This window comes from Mobula birostris, chromosome 8, assembly GCF_030028105.1.
Source record: "Mobula birostris isolate sMobBir1 chromosome 8, sMobBir1.hap1, whole genome shotgun sequence".
Classification (NCBI taxonomy): Eukaryota; Metazoa; Chordata; class Chondrichthyes; order Myliobatiformes; family Myliobatidae; genus Mobula; species Mobula birostris.
The window spans coordinates 45819755-45838019 of NC_092377.1; the positions used below are offsets into that span (position 1 = coordinate 45819755).

The 18265-nt window shown below is 40.6% G+C and overlaps 1 protein-coding gene across 16 annotated transcripts in view; it reads left to right on the forward strand.

Moving 5' to 3' along the window:
• esrrga (estrogen-related receptor gamma a) overlaps nucleotides 1-18265 on the forward strand; it is a 240669-nt gene that overhangs the window by 49695 nt on the left and 172709 nt on the right. Inside the window, exon 1 of one of the 16 annotated variants that reach the window (XM_072265120.1) lies at nucleotides 11816-11836. The exons of the other annotated variants lie outside the window; for them this stretch is intronic. The gene's annotated coding sequence lies outside the window, so the exon portion shown is untranslated. Of the gene's footprint in view, nucleotides 1-11815; nucleotides 11837-18265 lie in introns of those variants that run through there. 16 annotated transcript variants of the gene reach the window in all.

Genomic DNA, 18265 nt, shown 5'->3' on the forward strand with positions numbered 1-18265 from the left:
TATACACCTCATGCCAGTATACCTCACAGTAAGATGAAGGTAGAGTGCTTTAAGGTGGATTGACTTGACTAGTTTAACATGACTTGGTCAGATTGGCATAGGAAATGTTGATATACTTTCAGGTGGGTTAACATTTGTAGTCTTAGCATAATTTTAAAGAGTATATCAGCGGCTCATAAGATGGTTAGGGTTTTGAAGTGTGTCAGCATGCCAAGGGAAATTAGCATGTATGGCATCAGAAGATGTTAAATACAGTCAGCATAATTTCAAGCAGATTGGCGTGAGCAAAATTATGCTGACTGTACCAATGCCAATTCGCTTTAACATCTTCCGAGGCTGTGTTTGCCAGTCTACCTTGGCATGCTGAATACCTCTCTGTCCCAACCACTGTATCAGCTGCTGATATTACACTTGGCAATCCATCTTAAATTGTGTTAATGCTACTAATGCCACCACACCTTTAAAGTATGCTAATATTTCCTATGGTAATTTGATCTTGCCATTCTCCGATAATCTACTGGAGGAAGTTAGCAGGTCGAGCAGGATCTGTGAGGAAGAGTAATAGTCAAAGTTTTGGGTCAAAACCCTGCATCAAGACTGAGTGATGAGGTGGAGATTGCCAGTATAAAAAGGGAGGTGGGGGGTGGGCAATGGCCAGCAGGAGCCTATGATATTGGTTAGGATGAATGAATGAGATGGACAAATGGATCCAGATAGGAAAGCGGTAGAGGCTGGAGCTGGGAGACAGAGGCAGGTAGATGATAGGTGGAGGAAGGCAGAACAGAAGTGGATGGAACCAGGTGAGGGGAGTTGAAGATGAACAGGTGAGTCAGCTGTTGGATGACAGTAGGTAGGAACACAAAGTCTACCAGTGCTGGAATCTGACAAGTAAGGGAGACTATAATGGGATCAATTGAGTGGGAGTAGGCAGATGATGCATGCACAACACGCTAGAGGAACTCAGCAGGTCGGGCAGCATCCGTGGAAATGGACAGTCAACGTTTCGGGCCGAGACCCTTCGTCAGAACTGAAGAGGGAGGGGGCAGAGGCCCTATAAAGAAGGTGGGGGGAGGGTGGGAAGGAGAAGGCTGGTAGGTGCCAGGTGAAAAACCAGTAAGGGCAAAGATCAAGGGGTGGGGGAGGGGAATCAGGGAGGTGTGGCAGGAAAGGTGAAGAAGGAATAAGGGAAAGCACAATGGGTAGTAGAAGGAGGCGGAACCATGAGGGAGGTGATAGGCAGCTGGAGGAGGGGGCAGAGTGAAACTGGGATGGGGGAAAGGAGGGGGAGGGAATTACCGGAAGTTGGAGAATTCAATGTTCATACCAAGGGGCTGGAGACTACCCAGATGGTATATGAGGTGTTGCTTCTTCAACTTCAGTTTGGCCTCATCATGGCAGTAGAGGAGGCCATTTATGGACATATCCGAATGGGAATGTGAAGCAGAGTTGAAGTGGGTGGCTACCGGGAGATCCTGTCTGTTGTGGTGGACGGAGCAGAGGTGCTCGACGAAGCGGTCCCCCAATCTGCGTCGGGTCTCACTGATGTAGAGGAGGTCGCTCCGGGAGCACTGGATGCAATAGATGACCCCAACAGACTCACAATTGAAGTGTTGCCTCACCTGGAAGGACTGTTTGGGGCCCTGAAAGGTGGTGAGAGAGGAGGTGTACGGACAGGTGTAGCACTTACGATAGTAGGGATAAGTGCCAGGTGGGATATCCATGGGGAGGGACGAGTGGACCAGGGAGTTGCGGAGGGAATGATCCCTGCGGAAAGCGGAGAGGGGTAGAGAGGGAAAGATGTGCTTCGTGGTGGGTCCTATTGAAGGTGGCGGAAGTTGCGGAGGATAATGTGCTGGATCTGGAGGCTGGTGGGGTGGTAGGTGAGGACAAGGGGAACTCTGTCCCTGTTGTGGTGGTGGGAGGATGAGGTGAGGGCCGAAGTGCGGAAAATGGAGGAGATGGGGGTGAGGGCAACATTGATGACGGCAGAATGGAAACCACAGTAATACATTATGGGGGAAGGAGGTGGATCCAGTTGGTAAAATAAGTGGGTCATAAGTATGGAACAAGAAGGGGGACGGGGATGAAAATAGCTGATTAGGAGTTGGAGGAGGAGATTTGGGAAAGGGGACAAAACAGGAAGGACTGGATGTAGATTGCAAGGAGGGAATGTGGAAACAGAGGAGGAAAGGTTTGCCTGAATTTGGAAGATTCTCTGTGTGAGTTGTAAAATTCCGATGTGGAATATGAGATGTTGATCCTCACCTGGCCCTGGAGAGGCAGAGGACAGACAGGTCAGCATGGGAATGGGAGCTGAATCTTATGCAACTGGGAGCTTGGGGAGGTCATGGCTGATTGAGTGCAAGTGCTCTGTAAACGATTCACCAAGTGTGCACTTGATCTCACCGACACAGAGCATCAAAATCACTGATGTATGTGGCAGCAGTACAGTGCAAGAATAAAAATTACTATAGGTTACAATAAATAAATAAATAGTGCACAAGAGGAATAGCAGGGCAGGGTAGAATTCATGGGTTCATAGGCTGTTGATGGAATAGCAGGGCAGGGTGGTATTCATGGGTTCATAGGCTGTTGATGGAATAGCAGGGCAGGGTGGTATTCATGGGTTCATAGGCTGTTCAGAAGGGAAGAAGCTGTTCCTTAAGCGTTGAGTGTGGATCTACGGGCTCCTCCACCTCCTTCCCGATGGTAATAGTGAAAAGAGGCAAGTCCTGGATGGTGAGAGTCCTTCATGATGGATGCCGTGCTCTTGAGGCACCATATTTTGAAGACGTCCTCAGTGGTGGGGAGGCTTGTGTTCAATGTGGAGCTGGCTGAGTCTCCAGCCCTTTGTAACCTTTTTTCGATCCAGCACGTTGGAGCCTCCACAGCTGGAGGTGCTGCGACCACTAAGAATGCTTTCCGCTATACATCTGTAGAAATTTGGTAGAAATGCAGAGGCTGAGGTGGGAGGAGATGCATCTAAATCTTTAATTCAGCTTGTACTGATATCTCCAGTGCCATTCCCATCTTAATTTATGCAAATTTTACTTGTGCAAACCTCCCATACCATAACAATCCTCTTAGCACCATAGTAATTCAGTTTATCACAATCTACTTAAAGTCAAGCAGAACTTGAAGATGTCTGTTCCTCAGAAGATGGACTAGTTGCTACTAATGCCAATCCACCTGAAAGCTTGCTTATAATTCTCATGTACAACCATCTTAGGAGAAGCTCCTGTTTTCCCTGTTATATCATTGCAGGCACATGTGAGATGCACATACCATTCATGTCAATCATGTCAATTCACTTAAGTCATGCTTCTATTTCTACTTAGGACATCAATCCACTTAATGGCTGCTCATAGTTTACATGCCAGCACACCTCACATAATTGGGACACAATCTTAAGGCATGCCAGTTTTTATGCCAGTTTATTTCTTGGTTTAATGGTCGTATTTGTTATCTCCTCCTGTAAAGTTGGTATCTCGGCATGGCTAGACTATTTCCACTGATGCCCTTAGTGAATCGCTTATGCTGATCTTTTCTTGAGTTCTAAGGAAAACAATTTCTCCCTGACATTGACCATCATTTTTGTATTGGCTTACATGAAAAATCATTAGTCATTAGGTTTTGGTGAAGGCTGAATAAGCATATAAATTGATTCAGAACTCTAATATCCCACTAAAGGTCCTGATCAGCTCTGAGCTGATAACTTTGATACTGAGACATCGAGTGCTGTACAATAAAAGTACTAATTTTTACCTATTTACTGGAATACACTAATAAGCCGGCAGAAGCATTGTGCTGAGATCCCTGTAGTAAATTATGTTTTAATGTTCACTACTTGATTATTCTATCAGTATGCCGTTTCAGATATTAAACAGCTACTGGCAGTGTCGTGCTGAAGTATATTGGGACTCTAATGCATTGGGCCAGGGAGTGATGTTGCTGCTTCCTCACCTGACAAATTCTCAATTTTTCTTGGTCCATTTAGGTTCAGAGATTAAAAGCTTTCCCCACAGGAGGGAATTGTTTTTGCCAGTATATAAGCTCAGAACACTCCTGTGTACCTTTCCTGCCACAGCACAAAAAAAAAACTGCTACGGGAAAGGTTTTTGATTAAATTGCCTAGATTCTTGGCAGGAAAATGATGTATGGCATAGTGGGTGAAGAGAAAGTAAAGTGGTTTTAGGAAAGAGAATTGAAAAAAGTAAAGGAGGGAACACCAATAAAAATTAACATTTTGAAAGTGATATACGTATACATGTTGCATATTTTAAAAATATATATCCAAAATACGATGGTTGTTTAGGGTACAAATAATGTACGTTCACAGCTTGCCTTCAACTCTTGCCAAGCTGACATCCCTTAAGAAGTAATTAATTATATAGCTAATGTACATCGGGCAGAGGGTGTAGTTAGATTAATCGCTGATGCTGGAATGATGTGCTGAAGTGCGTTTTGGTTTCATCCTTCGTCAACTTATAATGGGTTTTCTTTCTTGGCAGCAGGTGTGCAGGTGCATAACTGGTGTTCTTTCACTTTATTTTCATTGGTGTAATACCATTCGGCAGAGAACAGAAACCTTCTGAGTTCTGTCAATTGCTACTAAGAGTTTGCTTTAAAGAATGTCACTGTAGTCAATGCAATATATACAAATCAGTCTGAACGCACTTGGAGCTCTGTTGTTTCTGTTGTCGCCTGCCTGAAATTTTCCATGGCTCTGAGCCAAATCAAGGTGGAATTCTCCTTCATATTTCTGAATAGGGCGCTTTTAATTATTTGCTAGAATGGATTGGTTTTGCTCTACTTTGCACATTCCTGTTTGATTGCAACAGAAAAACAAATTGTATTTAAAAACTGGAGATAACTGCTTTATTAGCTACCCAGAATAGTGCTTATCTCAATACATTTTCATCCTTTGTAATGATTTCTTTCTTCATTCCTTTAGCTTATTCCTCTTTGTCATCTTTGCCCCTTCCCATCACCCCAGCAGCCAGAAAGGTTGAAGGTGAAGCAATGCCATAGGCTTGTGTTGTTGTCACATATGAAGATTTATCAGAGTGACCCAGGCTCCTTTGGGAATTTATCTCCAGTTCTAACCAATGGTCATCCTCCTCCAATCAAAAGGAGTAAATGAGGATGTCTGATTTTTATTCCAATAGTTGTGGGAGTTTGTTATACCAAAATAGGCTGCTCCTTTACAATAATGACAATATTTCAAAAATTGATTAATGAACTATAAAGTACTTTGATACATCCTGACACAGTGAAATATGCCATCTAAGTTCAAGTATTTCTTTCTGCCTTTTCTCTCCATCTGTCCATCCTACCTTTCTAAAGTGAGGAACAATTTACCCTTTCATTTGAAGGGAAAGAGAGGGTAAGAGTGAGAGGGATCAAGCTTAAATTAGATTTTTGGACCCTTAACCCACAGAGGAGGTTGACTAGTCATCCAGTAGTGTGCCCGAAGTAATGAGATGCCTCCATTGCCTGTGAAGTCTTTATATTTGCCAGATGGGGCACGATGCCTGCTTTTTGTTAGTCTAAAGTACTCGGTGGTGAACTTCCTAAAGAAGCCAATGGTCAGTCCTCCCGACCTAGATAAGTTAAAGAGCCAAGTCAAGCCAAACATAAATCTTTTAGCAGAAATATATAACTGGCTCAATCTAAACCCAAGAGAGAAAGTCAGGCCCTTTCAGTCTCTAGTTAGGTAACTAGGCACTGCTACACTGGTTTTATGCCTCCTCTGGCTTATCAAAGAAGACATTTAGTAGTGGATCCAGCTGCTCTCTTGTAAGTAGAGAGGTGTACTCTGCCAACATTTGTGAGGAGAATGCAGAAGGTAAATTTTAATGGCAAACACCTTCATTGAAGGTCAAATAGGCTCAGATTCAATAAAAGCTTTGAAAATAATTCTAAAGTAAATACTCAAATTGAGTTCTGTGAAGCATGCTTATTTAATCAAAGCAAACATTTCATATGGACACATTGTCCAAAATTTCATATTTAATGAAAATTATTGTGAATAAAAAATCTTATTTTAAATAAAAATCCTGTAAAGTTTTGTGACGTGACCATAACCAATAAGTTCTACACAGAAATCGTGAAGACTAGGGTTTTAGCAGTATACCCAAAAGCAGAAAACATGTTAAGATTAATTTCCCAAAGGAAAATTTGAATTGGAAAGATCTGCAAATGTTTTTAGTTTTTGGAGAATTGTGTTTAGTTTTACTGATCTTGAACTGCTTTTGTTAGAGAACTTGAGGGTGAACTGTCTTGGTGGGTTATTGACAATGCTAATTTGACTTCTGGAGCTAGAGTGGCAAGAGAAGCCTGTGTCAATAACTGTATGTGTGATAGTGTAAGGTAACCTATGATGCCAATAATTAAGATTATCAGCAAGTGGTTTGAGATTTAAAATAAATACAATTACATTGCAAACTACTGGCTGATGGTATGAAATCCAGTCATCAGTTTGAGCCAAAGAATTGAGTATTCATTTTCAATTTTACAGACAAATATAGAGGTAATAATTTTACAGTATTTCGGCTGGATTCTTATGTGATAGAGAAAACAAAACCCTGAACAATAAAATACATTTTAACATCAGTGTGGCTCATGATGTTATATTCATACCATGATCATTGTAAATTTCTGTAATCACCAGATTAAAAAATTGGTGACCTTTGCCAACTTTGCTGGGCAAACCATACACATTTATGAATATTATCTTGAGTTGTTTGAAATTTGAGATACTAGCTGCTCTTTGTATAACTCTGCTGAAAAGTTAGTGCACACACAAAGAAGTGAAATAGAACAGATAACAAGAGTTAGTTTAAAGCTGTAATCTAAGCCTGAAGTTCAGATGACTCTTGTAAACCAGACAAGGTTTCCTACCAGAATTGGTGTCATTTGAACTATTCCGTTGTAACCTTATAACTTTTTCCTGGGTTTCCATTATCCTCTATTGCAAACTTTTTGTTACCATTTCAATGGTTCAAATCTTTATACAGGTAGTGCTTAATAAATAGTAAGAAATGTGTCACACGTTTGTGAATGCTGAAAAATAATATAAAGCACAATGAGATGAATCTTTTTGTGTCTATAAAAATGTGAGACGATGTGGCGTAGAGTTTGGAAGTAGGTCTCTGCATCATACAAGTGAAAACTCCATATGTTTCATTTTCTGCCTGGACCAGTAATATTTAGAGAAATATGGAGCTATGTTGTATAGCCGTACCTACTGGAACATAAATATTTAGGCACTGATTGACCAATGCAAATCTGTTTCTGCATCTGCACGCAAACTGCTTACTGTAGTCAGCAGCTGAACATGTTTTGTTGCTGCTGTTGCATGTAGGAATTATACCAAACAATAATGCATTTTTTCTTTTAGATATAAAAAGTTAAAATCAACTAGAATCTGGCTTTTATTTCTTAGGTGTGAAAGGGAAAGGCCTTTCTGTCGTGACTTCTACAATGTTATAATGAAACCTTTAATTTGTGTTTTGGAAAAATTCCAGTGTTTCTGTGTAGGTTGAAATATGTGGGTGGTAGGGTTGGAGTAGTGTGTTGGGTGAAGGGAAGATGTGGGGTGTTGTTTGAACTGTAGACTATTTAATCTTTACCTTAGCAGCAAAGTTATTTTCTTTAGCTGTTTCTGTGGTTTCATTGTTTAGCCCTTTTTACTTTCTATATAGCTCAGTAGGGGAGCTGGAAGAAGCAAAACCTTATAAAGAATGGAAAATTACACTGATGTAATGTTTCAGCTACACTAAGCTGGTAAGACACAAACCTCCGTCTAGTTAAATGCAAATTTTAACTTAATCATTGTTAAATTTTGAGCATTTTTTTCTCTTTGTTTACATTTCTGAACTTGGCTTAATTTATAGCACTTTTATCTCTCTGTCAGAATGTTGTGGATTTAAACCACATACTGTGGGGAAATGCTTAATTGGCACAAGTGCTACTCTTCATATGAGTCAATGAAGCAAGGCTTTTTCTGCCTACACTGATAGTTCTGAGGGATGTAATGGATTTCATGACACATTTCACAGAATAGTACACCGTTCTCCTAGTGTCCTGGCCCTCCAGAGACAAGATTAGTTTAGGCTTGAACTTGCTATTCATCGAATATTCTTGTTAGTAAACAATTTGCCTACCATGTGAGTTCCATATTGTGTTTGTTAGGATCATGGGACATCACCAAGAGCATTAGATTCAGTCAAAGGCTTTCAAAGGGTAGCCATTGTTGTGAAGTAAAACATACAAAACAGCAGTAATAACACTTAGAGAAATAAAATTCATTTTATGTAAAACTGTATTCTAAAATACTGCTGATGGACAATATAACAGGAGTTTCTTGCTTTCACATTTATCTTATTTTTATTATAAATTGGACTAAGTCAGATCTTTGTGTTTATGAATGAGTTTTTTGAGGAAGTTACCAGGAAAGTGGATGAAGGCACGGCAGTGGATGTTGTGTGCATCGACTTTAGTAAGGCTTTTGCCAAGGTCCTGTATGGGAGGCTGTTCCAGAAGGTTCAGTCGCTCGGCATTCAGGATGAGGTAGTAAACTGGAGATTTTGGGAGAAGCCAGAGAGTGGCAGTAGAGGGTTGCCTCTCTGACTAGAGTCCTGGAATGGTGTGCTGCAAGGATTGGTGCTGAGTCCGTTGTTGTTTGTCATCTATATCAATGATCTGGATGATAGTGTGGTTAACTTGATCAGCAAATTTGCAGATGACTTCGAGTATGGGGGTGTAGTGGACAGTGAGGAGGACTGTCATGACTTGCTGAGGGATTTGCATCAGCTGGAAAAACGGGCTGAAAAATGGCAGATGGAATTTAATGCAGACAAGTGTGAGGTTTTGTACTTCCATAGGATCAACCAGGGTAGGTCTTACATAGTGAATGGTAGGGCACTGAGGAGTGTGGTAGAGCAAAGGGATTTGGGAATACAAGTCCATAATTCATTGAAAGTGATGTCACAGATAGGGTCGTAAAGAAAGCTTTTAACATAAATCAGTGTATTGAGTACAGAAGATGGGATATTATGTTGAAATTGTATAAGATGTTGTTGAGGCCTAATTTGGAGTACTGTGTGCAGTTTTCATCACCTACCCACAGGCAAGATGCAAATAAGTTTGAAAGAGTGCAGAGAAAATTTACAAGATGTTGCCAGGTTTGGAGGACCTGAGTTATAAGGAAAAAATGAATAAGTTAGGACTATTTTTTTTAGAACTTGGAAGATCGAGAGGAGATTTGCAGAGGTATACAAAATTATGAGGGGTATAGATAGGATAAATGCAAACAGGCTTTTTCCACTGAGGTTGGATGTGACTACAACCAGAGGACATGGGTTAAGAGTGAAAGGTAAGAAGTTTAAGGGGGACATGAGGGGAAACTTCTTCACTCAGGGTTGTGAGAGTATGGAATGAGATGTCAGCACTAGTGGTGCATGCGAGCTTGATTTCATTGTTTGAGATAAGTTTGGCTAGGTACATGGATAGTAGGGATATGGAGGGCCATGGCTCTGATACAGGTTGATGGGAGTAGGCAGTTTAAATGGTTTGGCATGGACTAGATGGGCCGAAGGGACAATTTCTGTGGTGTACTACTCTATGACTCTATAACACCAATAGTATAAATTTATTTTAAACACCAGACAATATTTGCATAAACTCAATGATCAAGTAATTGGCAGATTGAAGTGAGCTTAAATTTAGGCAATGATATCTGTACTGAATGGCTATGCCTTGCACTCTGCTGACATTTGGTCATGAAATTTAATTATTATCTAACAGATGAATGGCAAATATCCATCTGCTGGGCATTCTGTTAAAGCTGAACAAAAATAAATTCTGAATTTGGAGCAACTGCATTGAGAGCAATTCAGAGATGTCCTTGGAGGAAAAACAGAGGGTAAAGCAGGGGAGGAATAATTGAAGAGTAGTTGGTCAAGAAGTGAGGAGGGGTGAGAATGATAGGAAAATGCAGACCAAGAGTGAGAAAGGTGATTTGAAGAAAAAGTGAGTGTGTTTGTTGGTAAGTGTGATTGATTTAAAACACTAGAAATTCTGGTCCAGATGAGTGACAAAGGAACAGCTTTCATTCACCCTGCATAAAGTTGTCCATGGGCAGACATCTTTTCACGGTGCAGAAATTTGCTTGGGCCAAGGCTTGCCCTCTTGGTAGGGTCGCCCATGGCGATGAGGTTAGGGAAGTACCATAGACCATTAAATGACCTTGACCCTGGAGCAGATGGATGAATCAGGATTCTCTGAAGAGCTGGGAGGATGAACAAAAGAAGTGGGACCCTTCATCATCTTGGGCTTTCTTGTCACTGGATGCAGATATCTCCCACACCAAGTCTTGCGTAGCTGCTTGTGCACCATGTCTCCTTCACATTAAACCCTTTGCATCTGGACCTCTTTCAGAGGAAAACACTTTTCCCCACTCCAGCCCCCAACATCCTGTGAGTGACATTGGGCAGGTAATGTGACTGGGAGTACCTGGTTGTAGATCGACAGACAGATAGGGATCATCATATGCCTCAGAACTGAATGGGCAGGCACTTTTGACAGCTTCAGCAATGAGTGAGCAGGTTTTTCTTTTTCGGAACACCCTTACTCCCTCCGTAGGGTATCCCAAACAGGCTATTTCACTCCATTCAAAAAGATAACCATGTCTAACATAATCAGCACAAACGCAGGCAACAAATAAAAACTTTTCTCACAACTGGAATTTGCATGCAACACCAAACAGCTCAAAAGGTGAAAGGTTCAAACTCCGAAAAGCAATTATCTTTTGAGAACTCTCAAGGTACAACTTGGACATTGCAGCTCTCTGTGTGATGAGACATACGGTTGAATCTCATTTTAAAGGGAAAAAAATAAAAACAGCAAATACTGGAAATACTCAGCAGATCAGGCTGCAGCTTTGGCATGAAATATCAACATTTTCCCCTTTGCACAGATCCTCCTGATCTACTGAGTATTTCCATCATTTTCTATTTTTATTTTAGATTTCCATTATTTGTATGTTTTTGATTCTCAGTGAGGAAAAGAGATGGAAGGTTAGAGATGGGGAAACTAGCAAATACCAGACAAATAAAAGATATTAACTTCATAATCAAGAACATTCAAGTCCATCATCTGATTGAACTTCCTGCCAGTATCAAAGAGCTTTCACATCCAACTGGTACATAAACCATTTGTGCACACACTGAATACAATACAGAAGGAAAGAAAGAATCCATCAACAGTGACCTTGAGTACAATCTTTCATCCATTTCAGATATGTACAAGGTTATCCATTTTGAGGATGTTAGAGTAAGAGTTTGTGGAGACGCCAGTGCATGGAGTGACAATGTTGACAAGGAAAATGTGGACATGACCAATTCCAATAATAAATAGTCCACAGCTCATGAAAAGGTGCAGCGTGGCAAAACAACAAATACAAACCGGCTCGCTGACACAGTTGTTCAAAATAATGGCATCTCCTCCCTTTGGTTCCACTGCCCCTTCTCTTTCTTCCATGTTCTACTCTCCCCTCCCAATAGATCCTATTTCTTCTTCAGCCCTTTGCCACTTCTATCTATCCTCTCCAGCTTCTTACTTCATCATTCCTCCCCGACCTTCACTAGGTCTCACCTATCACCTGCCAGATTGTATTCCTTTCCCTCCCCTCCTCCACCCCCCCCCCGCCCCCTTATTCTGGCTTCTGCTCCTTCCTTTTCCTGTCCGGATGAAGGGTCTCGGCCTGAAACTTAGACTCTTCCTTTTCCTCCATAGATGCAGCCTGACTTGCTGAGTCCCTCCAGCAGTATGTGTAAGTAACCCAAATTAAACAACTCATAATAAAGCTTAAAACTTTAATGGTCTCAGAGAACTGCCAAGTATACCCAAGGGAAAATCTGGAATTGGCAATCAAGTGTCAAAGAAGATTGTGAAGCTCCAAAACAGGCCATCCATGTGGTTTGCAAGTAATCTACTTGCTTTGCAGCCCAGTTGAATAATAATAACATTATGGTCATGATCATTTTGCACAAACAGATGGAAGGCAAAAGTGCACATCATCCAATCAGAAGCACAGATCTTTTCATCTTTGCTGCATGTCAAAAAAAATCCATATGAACTATGCAACACTAATATCATCACCAATTTTCACAAATGAGATAGGGCTGTGATAACAATTGAGACATTTCTGTCCTATTTATTGATGGGAACATTTTTGTTGAATCTTATTGAAATACCTGCACATCTTGTAGGGAAACTTATCTGGTTCGGGCAGTGCCAACATGATTTCTGTGTCGAGGCAGAGCCATGAAAAGTATTAAGAACATCTGAAGCTGTACATGGCTTTCTATCATCTGACTAAAGCCCCGACTCTGTCAATTGTGAAGTTCTGTGGAAAATTTTTGTCAGGATATGGCTGTTGAGATTCATAGCCAATATAAAGTACTTCTACCATCAGTTGACTACTTCCTTTCTAAACAGTCATCTGTGAATGTAGCTTTGAGCCCTTTACAATGTGAAGTTTTGTAAAACAAAGTTGTGATTCACTTGCAATGTCGTCGCTATTTTTTTAAGACAGCTCTGGAAATGTTAATTCAAGACCATCTTCCAGGAAGTCAGCATCCATTATTGTGATGAGAGGATTGTCCCATCAAGAGAGGCAAAGCAGATTGACTCTGTATTCTTCAGAGATTAGAAGAATGTGGGATGATCTTATTGAGACCTACAAGATCTTAAGATAGATATACTTTATTAATCCTGAGGGAAATTGGGTTTCGTTACAGCTGCACCAACCAAGAATAGAGCATAAATATAGTAATACAAAAACCACAAACAATCAAACAACAATAGGTAAACTATGCCAGATGGAAAATAAGTCCAGGACCAGTCTATTGGCTCAGGGTATTTGACCCTCCACGGGAGGAGCTGCAAACTTTGTTGGCCACAGGCAGGAGCTACCTCCCGTGCCGCCCAGTGTTGTATCTTGGTGGAATATGGCTGAAGTCCAACAGTAAAAAGTTCAATATCCGGTCTATAAACACGCTCCTCAATCGTAATATGACCCGGATTGCACCATCTGTTGTTAACCAGAACAGTAAGCACCCAACTCCTTTACACTTACCGCTCTCAGTGCACTTCCGGTCAGCCGGAATGGTCTGGAAGCCATCCATGGAGAAGTTTTGATCGGGAATGTCCTCGTGCAGCCCCGTGCCAGTAAAGCACATAACACTGCACTCCCAAAATGTTCTCTGACGCCTGGCTAGCGCCGTGAACTCATTCATTTTATTACCCACCGAACACCTCTTCTCCATAAGTCTCTGTTGTCTCGACTCGGTCCTCTTTCCTCGACTTTGTGATCCCCCTCTGCATCCTCTGTGTGTTTTCCTCCAGATTTCAGCAGGGGAAATGACAGGGTAGATGTTGTGATGTTTTCAGTAGACGGAGAGTCACAAATGAGGCAACATAGTTTCAAGAAAAGGGCCAGTCATGTGAAACCTAGGTCCATAGAAATTTCTCCTTACAGAGGATAATGAATCTCTGGAACACTCTACTTCAAAGAGTTAGGGAAGGCTGGATCTTTAGATATATTTAAAGAGGAGGTAGTTGACAGTTGGGAAGATTTGAGAATTGAGAATTATGGAGTTTTGGCACGGAGGAGGAGTTGAGGCTCTGAGGTGCATCAGCCATGATTATTTTGAATGGTGGGACAGGCTTGAAGGGCCAGGTTGCCCACTCCTGATCCTACTTTTTAAGTTCTTGAATTGCCTGAGGGAAACATTTTCAACCTCTCTTCCCTCTGTGCTAGAACTATAGTAACATTTTCCAGCTGATTGTGTAAAGGATGCACGATCAATGAAGACATTACGAAGTGTGCTTAAGTACTCTGAAGTATACCACAACTTACAATTACCTTGAACAGTGGAACACATTCTTTACCCTTCTGCTCCTGGTAAATCATTAGATCCAGTAAGGAAGATCTGCATTGATAGTGAGGAACCAGAAACCACTGAGCACTTTGCCTATCTCTACATCCATATCTCCCAGATAGCACATATGGATACGGAGATTCAACACAGAATCCACTGTGTCACCCTTACCTTTAGAAGATTATCATTAAAGTTGGTCAATAACCATAACATCCTTGTGTGCACCAAATTTCAGTTACAAATAGTGTTCCTCACAAATATGATTTGGAAGACTTCAGAGATCTGAAGGTCAGAATTAGAACTTTTTTGGGAGGATCGTCAAGATAATCTGGGAGCTTTTGGCACACTAATGTTAGCATCCACATCTCTGGTGTTGAGGGCTGAATATCCAGCACCAGTTGAGATAGAGTAGGCTCTGTCCACTCATGCCTGATAGTTCAAACTTGTTAATGGAGAAGGGCGAAGCCATGAACATCAGCAGATGCAAGAAAAAATGTCTAGAAAATACTGGAACTACTCAACTAATCAGACAGCGTCTTTGGAGAGACAAAAAGGGTTATTGTTTCAGGAATATCAAAATGAGTAAAATATCATTGGTATGAAATCATAATTCCATTTCTATTTCACAGAAGCTGAAGGACTCATTGTGTATTTCCAGTCTTTTCTGGTTTTATTTCAGGTTTACAGCATCTGCAATGTTTTGCTTTTAAATCAAAGGATGCAGTATTATCATCGCATACTGGAATACCGTTACCAACTGAAAACATTTCAGAATAAGGAGCAACTGCCTCTCAGAAATTTATCTCACCCTAGTTGCTACTAAATTCCAGAAAAGGAAGAACAGAGAACTGTTGCAATGTAAGGGTTGTTTAACCCTGTGCTTTGGCACCATCTGTAGTGTTTGCCAACATGTCTGTTTCCAGGATTAGATTCCTTGGTCATCTTATGATCTTGCAAAAGGAGTTGTCCTTGGGCCCCAAGGAATCATTGGGATTGACTATACAGACTCCAGACATCTTGTGTCTGTTTGAATTTGGCTCCCTCTACAGGGAATTTGTGGCAGCTGTGAACAGTAAAATGCAGCGCAGCGGCTTCTTAAACCACTCAGCCTGGCAAATCCTCTGATCCATGTCGACATGAAAGTGGGAAATAAAGTCAGTGAATATAAATTACATTTAAATTATTGGACCGAGAGCAAAATAAAGATTAGAACATATATATGAGATTGAGAGAAATAAATATAAAACTAAAACCAGAAAGAAAGATCTATAAAATAATACTTTTTTCATTACGCTGTAATATTTTCTTTCTTCTGAGGAAATGGATGTCTACATTTGTAAATTTCTATCTATCTGGAAAGGCTCTTCATAAATAATGAATACTTACGGTATTTAAAAACTCAATTACTCTGGAATGTACCAGTGCACTTATTGCCTGTCTTAGGGCAGGAATAATAAAAAAAAGTGGCCTAAGTTCAGCCATTGCAGTGAATGCAAAAACACATTTTATAGAGGAGCCAGATATCGCTGTTTACAGCTAGTAGATATTCATATTAATTGCGCATGTGCAGCTGCTTGTACTTATTGTCAGTTCAGCTGTAATAACAGCGAGTGCTGACAGCCTTGCCATTATTAGTGCAGCAAAATCCGGGCCACTATTTTGAGTATGATTGGTTTTCAGATGACTTGACCCGTATGGACCCATCCACAAGTAGCCTAACATCATTTCCCATGAAGCATGTAGAAGTGATGGATAAGATAGTCACATAAACAAGACTGCTGGAACTAAATGACAAGGGAGAAAGAATTAAAAGATTGCAAGATTAAATTGATACAACACTAAAATATTTATATGACATGCTAATTTTAGGATGGATATTATTCAAAGAATATTATAAACTTGTAGTCCTAGATAATTATTAAGATGTAAGATTTCATTATATGTTTTTTATTAACTGAGGTGAGAAAGTTCAAGGTAATCATGCTGGTTGTATTAGATTCAGTATATCTGCATTTTTATGAAATTTGGAAATACATATAGAATCAGTTTAAAAATACATCCTTAAAACAAAGTGATGTATGTTTCATAATTATTTTGAATTTAACTAAAATGGATTAGATTTTACTAATCATTTTGAAACAATTGAAGTACTGTAGTTTTATACAAGGAAGTTTAGCAATGTGGGAGTTACACTTGTTGATATAACGTCAGCTTGATATCAGAAACTGAAATCATATGTTTACCACCATGGCTGATTGCCTGTATGGATCAATGCAAAATAATGGTGACCTTGTATGGAGTTACTACATCAGAGAAACTGAGTGGTTCAGCTTTGCAAAAATAACATAAGAAAGAGAGAAAGGTGTACCTGCCTTGTCAAATGGCTTTGCATGCCATGTTTCATCTGCTACGTATGTATTGTATGTATCCTTTGGCATTTTACCTGAGATAAGCTTCCAATGGTGTAGGAAAATCTAACCACAGATCCTAGAGATATGAAGTGAAAACAGAAACTGATGGGGTACTTGGTAGACCAGGTAGCATTTGTGGAAGGAGAAACAGAGTTAACATTTCAATTTAGGACATCTTTTTCCAAACTGGAAAGCTGGACATGAAAATATTTTGTTGTTACATGTACTGAGATAGCATGTCTTACAGTTCACACAGACCTGATCATTACACAATGCATTGAAGTGGAACCAGGTAAAACGATAACAATAAAGTGTAACAGCTACACAGAAAATACAGTGCAGGTAAACAATAAGGTGTAGACCCATAACAAGATTGATTGTGAGGTCAAGAGTCCATCTTATTTACTAGGGAACCTTCTGGCACATTGACTTTCATAAGTCAGCTTATTTAGTAGTAGGAGTTGGGATGTTATGTTGAAGTTATATAAGACATTGGTGAGGCCTAATTTGGAACATTATATATGCAGTTCTGGTCACCTACATACAGGAGAGATGTAAATAAGATTGGAAGAGTACAGAGAAAATTTACAAGGATGTTGTTGGAACTTGAGGACCTGAGTTATAGGGAAAGGTTGAATAGGTTAGGACTGTATTCCCTAGAATGTAGAAGGTTGAGGGGAGATTTAATTGAGGTATACAAAATTATGAAGGGCATACAATAGATGGGTAAATGGAAGCAGACTTTTTCCACTGAAATTGGGTGAGACTAGAACTAGAGGTCATGGGTTAAGGTGAAATGTTTAAGTGGGGACATAAGGGGGAACTTCTTCACTTAAGAGGGTGGTAAGAGTGGAATGAGCTGCCAGCACAAGTGGTGGATGCGATTTCGATTTCAACATCTAAGAGGAACTTGGATAGGTACATGAATGGGAGGGGTTTGGAGGGCTGCAGTCCAGGTGCAGGTCCATGGTACTAAGCAGATTAATGGTTCGGCAAGGACTAAATGGGATGGAGTGCCTGTTTCTGTGCTGTAGTGCTCTATGATTATGACTAACCATTTACTAGTCTTATAATAGTGGGGTAGAAGCTGTCCTAGAACCTGATGTTATGAACTTTGAAAGTTTTGTGTCTTCTGCCTAGTGGAAGTGGGGTGAAAAGAGAATGCCCAGGGTGGGTTGAGACTTAGATTACGCTGGCTGCTTTACTGAGGAAGTGGGAAGTCTAGACAGAGTCCATAGAGAAGCTGGGTTCCGTAATGTGCTGAGTTATGTTTCCAGGTCTTTGTAGTTTCATGTGGTCCCATGCAAAGCATTTGCCGTACCAAACTGTTAATGTATCCAGAGAGGATGTTTTTTATGACTCATCAATAATAATTAGTAAGGGTCAATGTGGACATGCCAAATTTCTGTAGCGTCTTGAGGAAGTAGAAGCATTGCTGTGCTTTTTTTGGGCATGAAAATGTCTACGTGGTTGGATCAGGACAGGCTGTTAGTGATGTTCACTCCAAGGAACTTGAAGCTTTCAACCTCAGCTCAATTGGTTAATGTTGATAGGAGCACATGCACCAACCCCCCTTCCAGAAATCAGTGACAAACTCTTTTGACTTGCGAACATTGAGGGAAAGACTGTTGTCATGACATCACATTGCTAAGCTCTATCTACTTTTTGTACCCTGACTCATCATTATTTGAGATATGACCCACTATGGTGATATTGTCTGCAAGTTTCTCAATGAAGCAGAATCTGGCCACAGTCTTGAGTATACAAGGACTAGAGTAGGGCACTGAGGCGGCAACCCTGTGGAGCACTAGTGTTTAGGAGAATCATGGCAGAGGTGTTGCTGCCTTTCCTTATTGATTGTGGTCTTTTAGTCAGCAAATCAAGAATCCAGTTGCAGGCATTGAT